Source organism: Rhinopithecus bieti, unplaced genomic scaffold (assembly GCF_001698545.2).
Source record: "Rhinopithecus bieti isolate Rb0 unplaced genomic scaffold, ASM169854v2 scaffold_33336, whole genome shotgun sequence".
Lineage (NCBI taxonomy): Eukaryota > Metazoa > Chordata > Mammalia > Primates > Cercopithecidae > Rhinopithecus > Rhinopithecus bieti.
This window is the reverse complement of record NW_016814190.1, coordinates 171,290-182,157: the sequence shown is the minus strand read 5'-3', so window position 1 is coordinate 182,157 and position 10,868 is coordinate 171,290.

Genomic DNA, 10,868 nt, shown 5'->3' with positions numbered 1-10,868 from the left:
CAGACCTTTTCCCAGCAAAACACAAAAAGAAGTAGCTTCAAATATATTCATAGAGTGCAAGAAAGTGAGCAGGAGATTTCAATGTTTCAGAGAGAAATTTTTTCTTCAAGACAATTTTTTTTAAAAAGAAGTGCCTTATTATATAAGCTGGATCCAGGATTAATGATACTCAGTTATTACTACTAAACAGGTTTAGATTTGGGATACATTTTTTAAACTACACGTTAAAAACAGACTTTGAATAAAACTTGGGACACAAAAGTAAAGACATTTCTTTTCCTTTGGATACACTGCCAATTTTGTTAGCATAGCTTCTTTTCCATTTACTATGGAACTTGACCTACAGTCTAAGGTTCAATTGTTCATTTAAAATTAATTAATTGAACAAGTATTTACTGTGTAACTAGAAAGTGCTAGATATTGAGGTAGGTATATTTAACGGAGTGCAAAAAAGTGGTTTTAAATAAATTGGAACAGGCAGGTTGTGAAAAGGGCAGGTTGATACAAAATGTTAACAGCATGAGAGATTTTTTTAAAAAAGATAACCAGATAAGATGACAAAGAAAATGGAAGACAAAAGGGAGACATGCGAGAAAAATTAAAATGCATTCTAAATAAAATCTATATTGGAGTAATTAAAGATAAAAATGTTCTGGTTAATAGTTAGTAATGTGGATTTTACAGTTTATAAGCTCTCCTAGGATGCAATGGGGAAAGGCAAAGAGATAAAAATGACAAGTGAGTGACTGAATGGAGAACAGATATCTCAGAGCCAATATGTGGATAAGGCTGTTCTCGAAGAAGACTGAAATGAGCAAAAGCAACAATTAAATGTATGGTAGAAGAAAACTTTCCTGAACCTATTTTATGAAGGTTTATGTACTTATTTATAATCCTATTACACAAAGACCTATTTGTGTAGATTTGAAGGGGTTTCTTAGTTCCAACATAGTTTTTTAAGGGAAGAAAAACATTTAAAGATGTGCCGAGACTAAAATATAGATCATTGCTGGAGTGCATTTGGGCTGCTATAATAAAATACACTAAAATGGGTAGCTTTTAAACAAAAGACATTTATTTAAAACAGTTCTGGAGGTTGGGAAGTTCAAGATGAAGGCAACAGCAGATTTGGTGTCTGATGAGGGCCCATTTCCTGGTTCACAGATGGTACCTTCTTGCTGTGTCTTCACATGTGAAAGGGGTCAGGGCACCTCTCTGAGGCCTCTTTTCCAAAGACACTAATCCCATTCATAAGCACAGAGACCTCATGACTTAATCATCTCTCAAATGTTCTACCTTCTGATATCATCACCCTGGTGATTAGAATTCAACGTATAAATTTGTGGGCAACACAAATGTTCAGACCATAGCAACAACCAGGAGGCCTTGTTGAAAAATATAAAGATTAGCCCAAGCAACTGAGTTGTATACCAAGTTGAGAGCGTTTAAAAAGTATTATTAAGGGCTGGGTGCAGCAGCTCATGCCTGTAATTCCAGTGCTTTGTGAGGCCCAGGAGGAAGAATCGCTTCAAGGCTGGAGTTTAAGACCAGCAATGTAGTGAGACCCCATCTCTATAAAAAATTAAAAAGTAAATTTAGCTAGGTGTGGTGATACGTGTCTGTAGTCCTAGCCACTCATGAGATGGAAGGATTGCTTGAGTCTAGTTTGAGGTTACAGTAAGCTATGATTGTGCCACTGCACACCAGCTTGGGTAACAGAGTGAGACTCTGTCCCAATAAATAAATAAATAATAAAAAAAATTTAATAAATAATAAAAAAATTATTAAAAAGGAAGAAAAAAAATTAACTGAGTGTTCAGCACCAGAAAAGAAAGAGGATAACAACATAAACCCAAGGAAGTCAGTAGCAAAATAATTAATGAGATACACAAGAGTAAAATGAACTGCATTGATAAATACATCCTGGATCTGATTTTGCAAGTTTTTTTTAAAAAACGTATCTACAGTACTAGGGTAAGCAAAGGGGTAAAGTACAGTAAGCAAATACCATAACAATTTCAGTTCAGGCAATTTGAAATCTCAACAAAAAGATTATTACATGAAAATTATTTTAAGATAAATAGTAAGATCAATAGGATAGTAGCTATGGAAAAGACTTGTTATAGGGTGAGTTCTCAGGAAGTAGATGGGGGAGATTTAGGAGTGCAGAGGGTTCACTGGTGAGTAACATCTGTGAATGGAAAAGGTAGAGAAGCAGGATAGGGCAGGGAATGCCATCAGATAGTGATACAGACCCTACAAAGTCTTTGCTATCCCAACGTGGATCTTGGGAGCAAAGATGGTCCATCAGAGAAACTTCTCACTGGCCTCTTGCCCAGTCGTTGGGCATGGTACACCATGAGAAGAGCATAACCTTGGCTATCACCTCTTTGCTCATTTATTGGCTGAAAGGATGCCCCAAGAGGAATATGAACCCACTTCCAAAGCTACACAGGACCCTGAAGGCGCTAAATACCATGGGCTATTAGCTAACTATACTATTTGCAGCTGGTCAGTGTGCTTTCTTGAAAGGGATCTGAATGGCACATTTCCATGTCTTCTATAGTCCACCCCTTGCTCCGTGTGGAGCTATTTCTCCAAACTTGTTGAGGTAGCAGCACTCCAAGTGTCTGATGGGCCTCTTTTCCTGAGGGAAAACTTAGAGGAGGAAGACTAGCAGGATGTATGTCAGGCTTCATCACAATAATTGGTCTCAGGATCAAAAATAGTACTCACCCTCTTCTTCCCTTGTCATACATGCTAATTCTCTAAACCCTCAGTGAACACCTCTGCCGGTCTTGCTAATGTACCTCATGGTGTGACCCAAACCCTCATTCCTCACAGGTCTGTGTTTTCTTAACCGTACTCTTCTTTAGTTGTGATATTTGTCCATTCATAGCCATAGTTGGACAAGGGAGTACCAAGAGGCACCCAAGTGGGCCCTGTGAGTTTCATACATCTTCCTTCCTGCCCCCATTTAATTACAGCAGCCGTATCTCCTCCTGTTAATTATCAGGGTGGATTATTCTTGAAAGGATGGTGATTGCACTTGTCTGCTGATTTCTAGGCATAAGGACCCCAATTTGCCCAGACAACAACCATGGCTTATAGTTCAATGGGAACTTTGCAAGAGTGCAGAACCTCTAACCCTGAAAAGCCCAAAGTTGTGTGAAGGGAAGCACGAGGTGCTGCAGGGAGTCACTGACAGTGATGATAAGTGGGGTCACTTCTGTTTCCATCTTCTTGGTCCATGGACCCATGTATTTTTCCTGTTAGTGGCAAAGCACTGCATAAACATCCCTGATCCAATGCATATAATGCATCCTGAAAAATAGTTCTGTATTCTTGCCAGGTACTGTCCCAAGTTGGTGCCTTAGCTGCGTCTTCATCGCAACATTCCATCCGTTAGTAGGAAACTTCTGGATGGTGCAGTATGTGATAAGCCCACATACACCTTCTTCATTGTAAACTAAATGCCCAGGTTGAATGTTGCATGGTTTTCCATGCCTGTAGGTCAGGCATTCCACAAGCCCTGGACAGCAATACTGGCTGAGGCCCCAAGGGCAGGAAAGGAAATGACATATCCAGACTAGGTGTCTTTTCCTAAGGAAATGAACTACTAATCCGTCCAGAAAGAAGAGGCCCAACCTAGCAATCTTGCTACCAAGTTACTAGTTGGTCTCATCAAAGAATCTAGGGGCTGAGCTGGTCTCTGTTGTTGGCAGTTTGAAGGTTCAGAAGTAGCTCTAGCTAGATCAGCTTTGGTAAGTGGAAACCCATGCTCTTGGGCCCATGCAGCCTCCCTCTTTGCCATGGTGGCCACTTCATTCATTTGTTCATTGTGTTAGCACTGGTAGCGCTGCTAACAAAGGCTGACTCAGTGTTCCTGCTTGAGAAGATAAGCAGCAATTCTACCTCTTCCCTCTCCTTTGCCTGTCAGAAGAATTATGGAAGCGGGGGCCAGGCACGGTGGCTCCTGCCTGTAATCCCAGCACTGTAGGAGACTGAGGCAGGTGGATCACTTGAGGCCCGGAGTTAGAGGCTAGCCTGGCCAACATAGTGAAAACCTGTCTCTACTAAAAACACAAAAATTAGCCACACATGGCGGCACACACTTGTAGTCCCAGCTACTCAGGAGGCTGAGGCAGGAGAATCACTTGAACCTGGAAGGTGGAGGTTGTAGTGAACCTAGACTGTGCCACTGCACTCCATCCTAGCCAACAAAGCGAGAATCTGTCCTAAAAAGAAAGAAAGAAAGAAAGAAATTATAGAAGGGGAGGATTGTGTTCATTCAAGTTCATCTTGGAACTGATTATGGTACTCAGTTTAATACACTTGCCAAAACTTGTCCCTAATGGTCAGATTCATGCTCTCTCAATCTAAATTTCTATAAGTCAGGGCAGATCTCTCTCTGGGAAGAAGTCCAGTAATTTCTACTGTTAATCTTTCAGAAACCTAAAGTCTCAGAAAAAGATTTTAAAGATAACTTTTCATATTCCTTCCTTTCTAGATGTTTTCTTAGAGATTGGAAATAAATTATCCTCATCAGCAAATCCTAGTAATGCTCAAGTGCTATCACTTTCTTTCTTCTGATCACACTGCGTGTTCCCAAGGGGTTTAAAGTGTCCTCTGCTACTGTTTCAAACTCATTACAGTCAATTTGTATTCTGCAAATTAGCAGTGATTTCTGCAAGGTCACCTCTTGTCTGCATAGTAATCCACTCCAGGTTGTGACTATGTCTTATACCAAAGTGGTTCTTACTCTGGGATTTGTAATCTTTCCATGGTGTAGACATGAGGTGCCCAAGGATTCCTGGCAATCATGGATGAGGACTCCACAGTTAGTGGGTATTATAGGCTGAAACGTTTCCCCTTCTAAATTCCTAACTTGAAGTTCTAAACCCTAGTACCTTAGAATGTGTCTGTTTGGAGATAGGTCCTTAAAAACAGTAATTAAGGTAAATGAGGTCATATGGATGGGTCCTAATTCAACACGACTCATATCCCTATAAGAAGAGGAGATTAGGACACAGATACACACAGACCTAGGGAATATGAAGAGAAGATACAAGGAGAAGACAAGCCAAGGAGAATGGCCTGAGAAGAAACAACCCTGCCAACACTGGGACCTTGGACTGCCAGACTCCAGAACTTTGAGCAAATAAATTTCTGTTGCTTAAGCCAGCCAGTCTGCAATATTTCATTATACTAGCCTTATCAAACTAATACAGTGGGCTTATTCCTTTTCTTTTCTTTTCTTTATTTAAATTATTTTTAAAAATAGAGACAGGGCCGGGCGCGGTGGCTCAAGCCTGTAATCCCAGCACTTTGGGAGGCCGAGACGGGCGGATCACGAGGTCAGGAGATCGAGACCATCCTGGCTAACACAGTGAAACCCCGTCTCTAATAAAAAGTACAAAAAACTAGCCGGGCGAGGTGGCCGGCGCCTGTAGTCCCAGCTACTCGGGAGGCTGAGGCAGGAGAATGGCGTAAACCCGGAAGGCGGAGCTTGCAGTGAGCTGAGATCTGGCCACTGCACTCCAGCCCGGGCGACAGAGCGAGACTCCGTCTCAAAAAAAAAAAAAAAAAAAATAAAAAAAGGATCTTTCCATGTTGCCCAAGCTGGTTTTGAACTCCCGGGCTCAAGCAATCCCCTTGCCTTGGCCTCCCAAAGTGCCAGAATTATAGGTGTGAGCCACTGAATCTGGCCAGTACAGTAGATTTGAATCATCCCATCAATAAATTTAGATATGCAAGAGTATTTTTCTTTATTTCAGATTAAATTCCTGCTCTGGTACCCTTATTCTTCAGAGTTAGTGGGGAAACAGGAGCTCAGCTTTTTGGAGTTTTCTTTCATTCTTAGGGAATTACACATAGCTACCCAAGTCAGTCAGCATTCCAGGGTTTTCTGTAGTTGCAACATGTTGGAGAAGGTCCAGCTAGTTTTGGTCATTAGAGGTTAACTTTGCTACTTCATTTGCCCAAGTCCATTGCCACTATGCCATTGACGGGACATAGGCATCTGTGACTAAGCTATTCTAGGGTCCATCTACCTAAGAATTCCCATCTCTTGAAGTCTTTTATTCTCCAGGGTCTTGCTGTCTCCCCAGCCTCACTGCTGGGAAGCAGGGCAGATGACCTCTCTGCTCTCAGGATGCACAGACCTCTGTTTATCACTCTTTCACTTATAGAGTATCTGTTTTTAGTCTATGGAACTAAGGTCTATTCACACCACTTTTTAAATCCCTTTCTCCTAATCTTTCTGTAAAGATTTTTGGCTCTTCTGTTTCCTGTCCTGTCGTGTACTTTCTTAAGCAATAAGCACAGAGTATATTACTATGCAACAATGAGAGAGGGAAAAGTGGAAATACAGGGAGAAGACAATACGGAATAAGAATCTCAAAATAGAGTCCTGTCAATTAATTCTTCTATCCCGCTACAGACAGAAAAACCATACACACTGATTATCAAAGTATATTTTATGGTTACATGGAATTAGGATGCTATCTCTAAGAAACCACAAGCTTTATGCATAGGAACAAACTATTAACTTGTTTCTTATAATTTGTCTTAGGACATGTTTATCGTGTGTCTTGGTTTTACCTAGGAGTACAATCACTTTCTGCTGTTAGGTGTTACAGTGATAATATGTGGTTAATCACAACAGTAGCTCCCAAAGGATCTAATGGCTGAACATTATTCCATAATAGTTTTAGAAATATTATTGTAGATAGACCCCAATAATTTCATTTGCTTTTTTTTTTTTTTTATTTTTTGAGACAGAGTCTTGCTCTGTCACCCAGGTGGGAGTGCAATGGCGTGATCTTGGCCCACTGCAACCTCTACCTCCTAGGCTCCAGCGATGCTGCCTCAGCCTCCTGAGTAGCTGGGACTACAGATGCATGCCACCACACCCAGCTAATTTTTAGTATTTCTAGTAGAGACAGCATTTTGCTATGTTGGCCAGGCTGGTCTGGAACTTCTGGCCTAAAGCGATCTGCCGCCTTGGCCTCCCAAAGTGCTGGGATTACAGGCATGAGTCACCACAACCTGCCTCATTTGCATTAAAAAATATATTATTGAGGTATAATTTATAAACGATACATTCTACCGATCTTAAATGTTCAGTGCAATGTCTTGCATCTTGCTTTGTGTGGTGGTTACATATACCCATGTAAATATTATTTACATATTTACATATACCCATGTAACCACCACACAAAGCAAGATATACAGGACATTTCCCTAACTGCAGTTTCCTTGTGTGCCTTTTCAGTCAATCCCCACCCCAAAGGCAATCAATGCTCATAGATTAGTTTTTTCTATTGTAGAGCTTTATAAACATGAGCTCATGTAGTATGTACTGTTTTGCATCTGTTTTGCTCATCATGTTTTGAGATTTACCCATGTTGTGTATGTCAGTAGTTTGTTCCTGATATTGCTAACTAGTCTTCCATTTGTGTCCTTTAAAAATATCACTGGAATGTACTCTGTCTCTGTATCTGGCAGAGTATATATTGGCCTCTGAGAAATGCAGGGATTTGGCAGAGTCATTCAGTCCAACATAATCAGTGCCCAATCCAGCAGAGTTTCTGCAAAGGTGTCACATCTCTAACTTGTCCACTTATAGTGAGTGCTCACTCTAGGGGAAGTACATTCGAGTCTCTTCTTTTCTCTGATCCATCCACGATCTAGGCTACAGGGTGTCATTGAACCCCTGAGATTACGTTCAAAAGGTGTGTGAATATATGCATTACTTAAGCTAAGATTCTCACAATTTAATGGATCAAGGAAATTTCTTTTTCACACAAGAAGCCATAGTGGCTATTTATGTTAGCAGAGAGGTGCTACTCCATATGAATGCTTAGGTGTCAGGACTATGGCTGCTTATTATCTTCAACTCATGGCTTCCAAAGTTGGTGTGAGCAACACTATCTTAGCCAGAAGGGACACACAGCACAGAGGAGCACCCATGGGAGGATTTCATAGGTAGTCTCAGAACCGGCAGAAGTCGCTTATGCTCACATTCTACTGGAGAGAACTGTTACATATCCTCAACTATCTCCAAAAGAAGCTGATGTCCAAGATGGCAAGAATGGATATTGTCACTAGAGGCCTCTCCTACAATATGTATATTCTACATTTATCTATAGCTTTGATTAGGTTCTCAAAGAGACAGGTCTATACCTAGAAATATTTCAGAGCCTGCTGTAAGGGCACATGGGCACTGCTGCTTCCACCTTGCCCTAGAAGGTATACTAGGCCATCAAGGCAAAACACAGAAATGACATAAAATACATATAATGTAGGAAAACCTCTTTCCTGCTGTTGCACAGGATGACATAATACTGTTCACATTCCCTGGAATACTCATTGCAGAACTTGAGGCCAACATCCTGTGAGCTACTAGATCTTGCAAAAATCCAGCATATCAGAACAAGCCACATTTTATTTGAAAGAAAGGAGAAATTCTTTGTGGTTTGTATTTTTGTGTCTTTTGTAAGAGATTCTTTTCTACCTTGAAGTGATGAAGATATTCCAAAAATCTGGAAGTTCCACTTTGCAAAGTTAGGTTTTTAATTCATTAAGAAGTTTTTTTTTTAAAAAAACTTATTTAATACTCATTTTATATATAACAAAATAACTTTTAATTAATTAATTAATTTTTTAAAATTATACTTTAAGTTCTGGGATACATGTACAGAACGTGCAGATTTGTTACATAGGTATACATGTGCCACGATACTAAGATAATTGGCACTTTATATAGAGGAAAAATATCAGATCCCTACGTCACACTACTTTTTAAAAGGTTCTTATAGAGGAAAAAATATCAGATCCCTAAGTCACACCATTTTTTAAAGGTTCTTATAGAGGAAAACATATCAGTTCTCTACATCACACTATTTTTTAAAAGGTTAAGAACCTTTTAAAATGGCCTCCAGCTCCATCCACCTTCCTGCAAGGGACATGATCTTATTCCTTGTTATTGCTGCATAGTATTCCATGGCATATATGTACCACATTTTCTTTATCCACATTTCCTTTAGCCCATCTGTCACTGATGGGCATTTAGGTTGATTGCATGTCTTTGCTATTGTGAATAGTGCTTCAAAGAACATAGGTATGCCTGTGTCCTTATAATAGAATGATTTCTATATTCCTTTGGGTATATACCCAGTAATGGGATTGCTGGGTTGAATGACATTTCTGTCTTTAGGTCTTTGAGGACTTGCCACCCTGTCTTCCAGAATGGTTGAACTACTTTACACTCCCACCAACAGTGTATAAGCTGTTTTTTTTTTTTTTTTTCTCCACAACCTCACCAGCATCTGTTATTCTTTGAGTTTTTAATAATAACCATTCTGACTGGTGTGAGATGGTATGGTATCTCATTGTGGTTTTGATTTGCATTTTTCCAATGATCAGTGATGTTGAGTTTTTTTTCATATGATTGTTGGCTGCATGTATGTCTTCTTTTGAAAAATGTCTGTCTGTGTCCTTTGCCCACTTTTTAATGGGGTTGCTTGTTTTTTCTTGTAAATTTGTTTAAGTTCCTTACAGAGGCTGGATATTAGACCTTTGTCAGATGCAAAGTTTGCAAAAATGTTCATTTGGTAGGTTGTTTACTGTGTTGATAGTTTCCTTTGCTCTGCAGAAGCTCTTTAGTTTAATTAGATCCCATTTGTCAATTTTTGCACTTGGTGTCTTCATTATGAAATCTTTACCTGTGCCTATGTCCTGAATGATATTGCCTAGGCTGTCTTCAAGCGGTTTTTATAGCTTGGGGTTTTACATTTAAGTCTTTAATCCATATTGAGTTAATTTTTGTATATAGTGTAAGGAAAGGGTCCAGTTTCAATCTTCTGCATATGGCTAGCCAGTTATCCCAGCAACATTTATTGAAAAGGGAATCCTTTACCCATTGCTTGTTTTTGTCAGGTTAGTCAAAGATCATGTAGTTGCAGGTGTGCAGTCTTATTTCTCGGTTCTTTATTCTGTTCCATTGGTCTATGTGTCAGTTTTTGTACCAGTATCATGCTGTTTTGGTTACCGTAGCACTGTGGTATAGTTGGAAGTTGGATAGCGTGATGCCTTCAGCTTTGTTCTTTTATGCAAATCATCCTTGATGTATGAATTTGCATGGACTTGGACATTTACATGTAGTTGTTTCTGAATTCTCTTTCACTACGTTATTTATCAGCTACTGCACCAATACCACATTTTTTTTTTTTTTAAATTTGAGAAAGAAGCCTTAGATTATCTTGATAGCTGGATGGAAAATTTTCCCTCATTAAGCTTCTCCAGAATTCTCTTGATTATTCTTGGCTTCTTAGGCTTACCCCTGAATTTTAGAATCAAGTTGTCAGAGTCTGTGAAAAACCCTATTGCAAGTTTGAGTAGATTGCATTATGTATATTGGAGGTTTTGCATCCACAAACATGGTGCATATTCAGGCCTTTTAATGTATTTTAATAAAGTTTTATAATTTTCCATACAGGCACTGTACTTTTCTATTAGTTTTGATTAAAGTTATAATAAAGACTTGTTGCTAATATGGGCCAGGCACAGTGGCTCATGCCTGTAATCCTAGCACTCTGTGAGGCCAAGGTGGGCAGATCACTGGAGCCCAGGAGTTCAAAACCAGCCTGGCCAAAATGGTGAAACCCCATCTCTATAAACATACAAAATTAGCTGGGCATGGTGGTGCATGCCTGTAATCCCAGCTACTCAGGAGGCTGAGGCAGGAGAATGGCTTGAATCCAGAAGGCAGAAGTTGCAGTGAGCCGAGATAGTGCCACTGCACTCCAGCCTGGGCAACAGAGCTAAACTCCATCTCAAAAAAAAAAAAAAATTTTTTTTTTTTT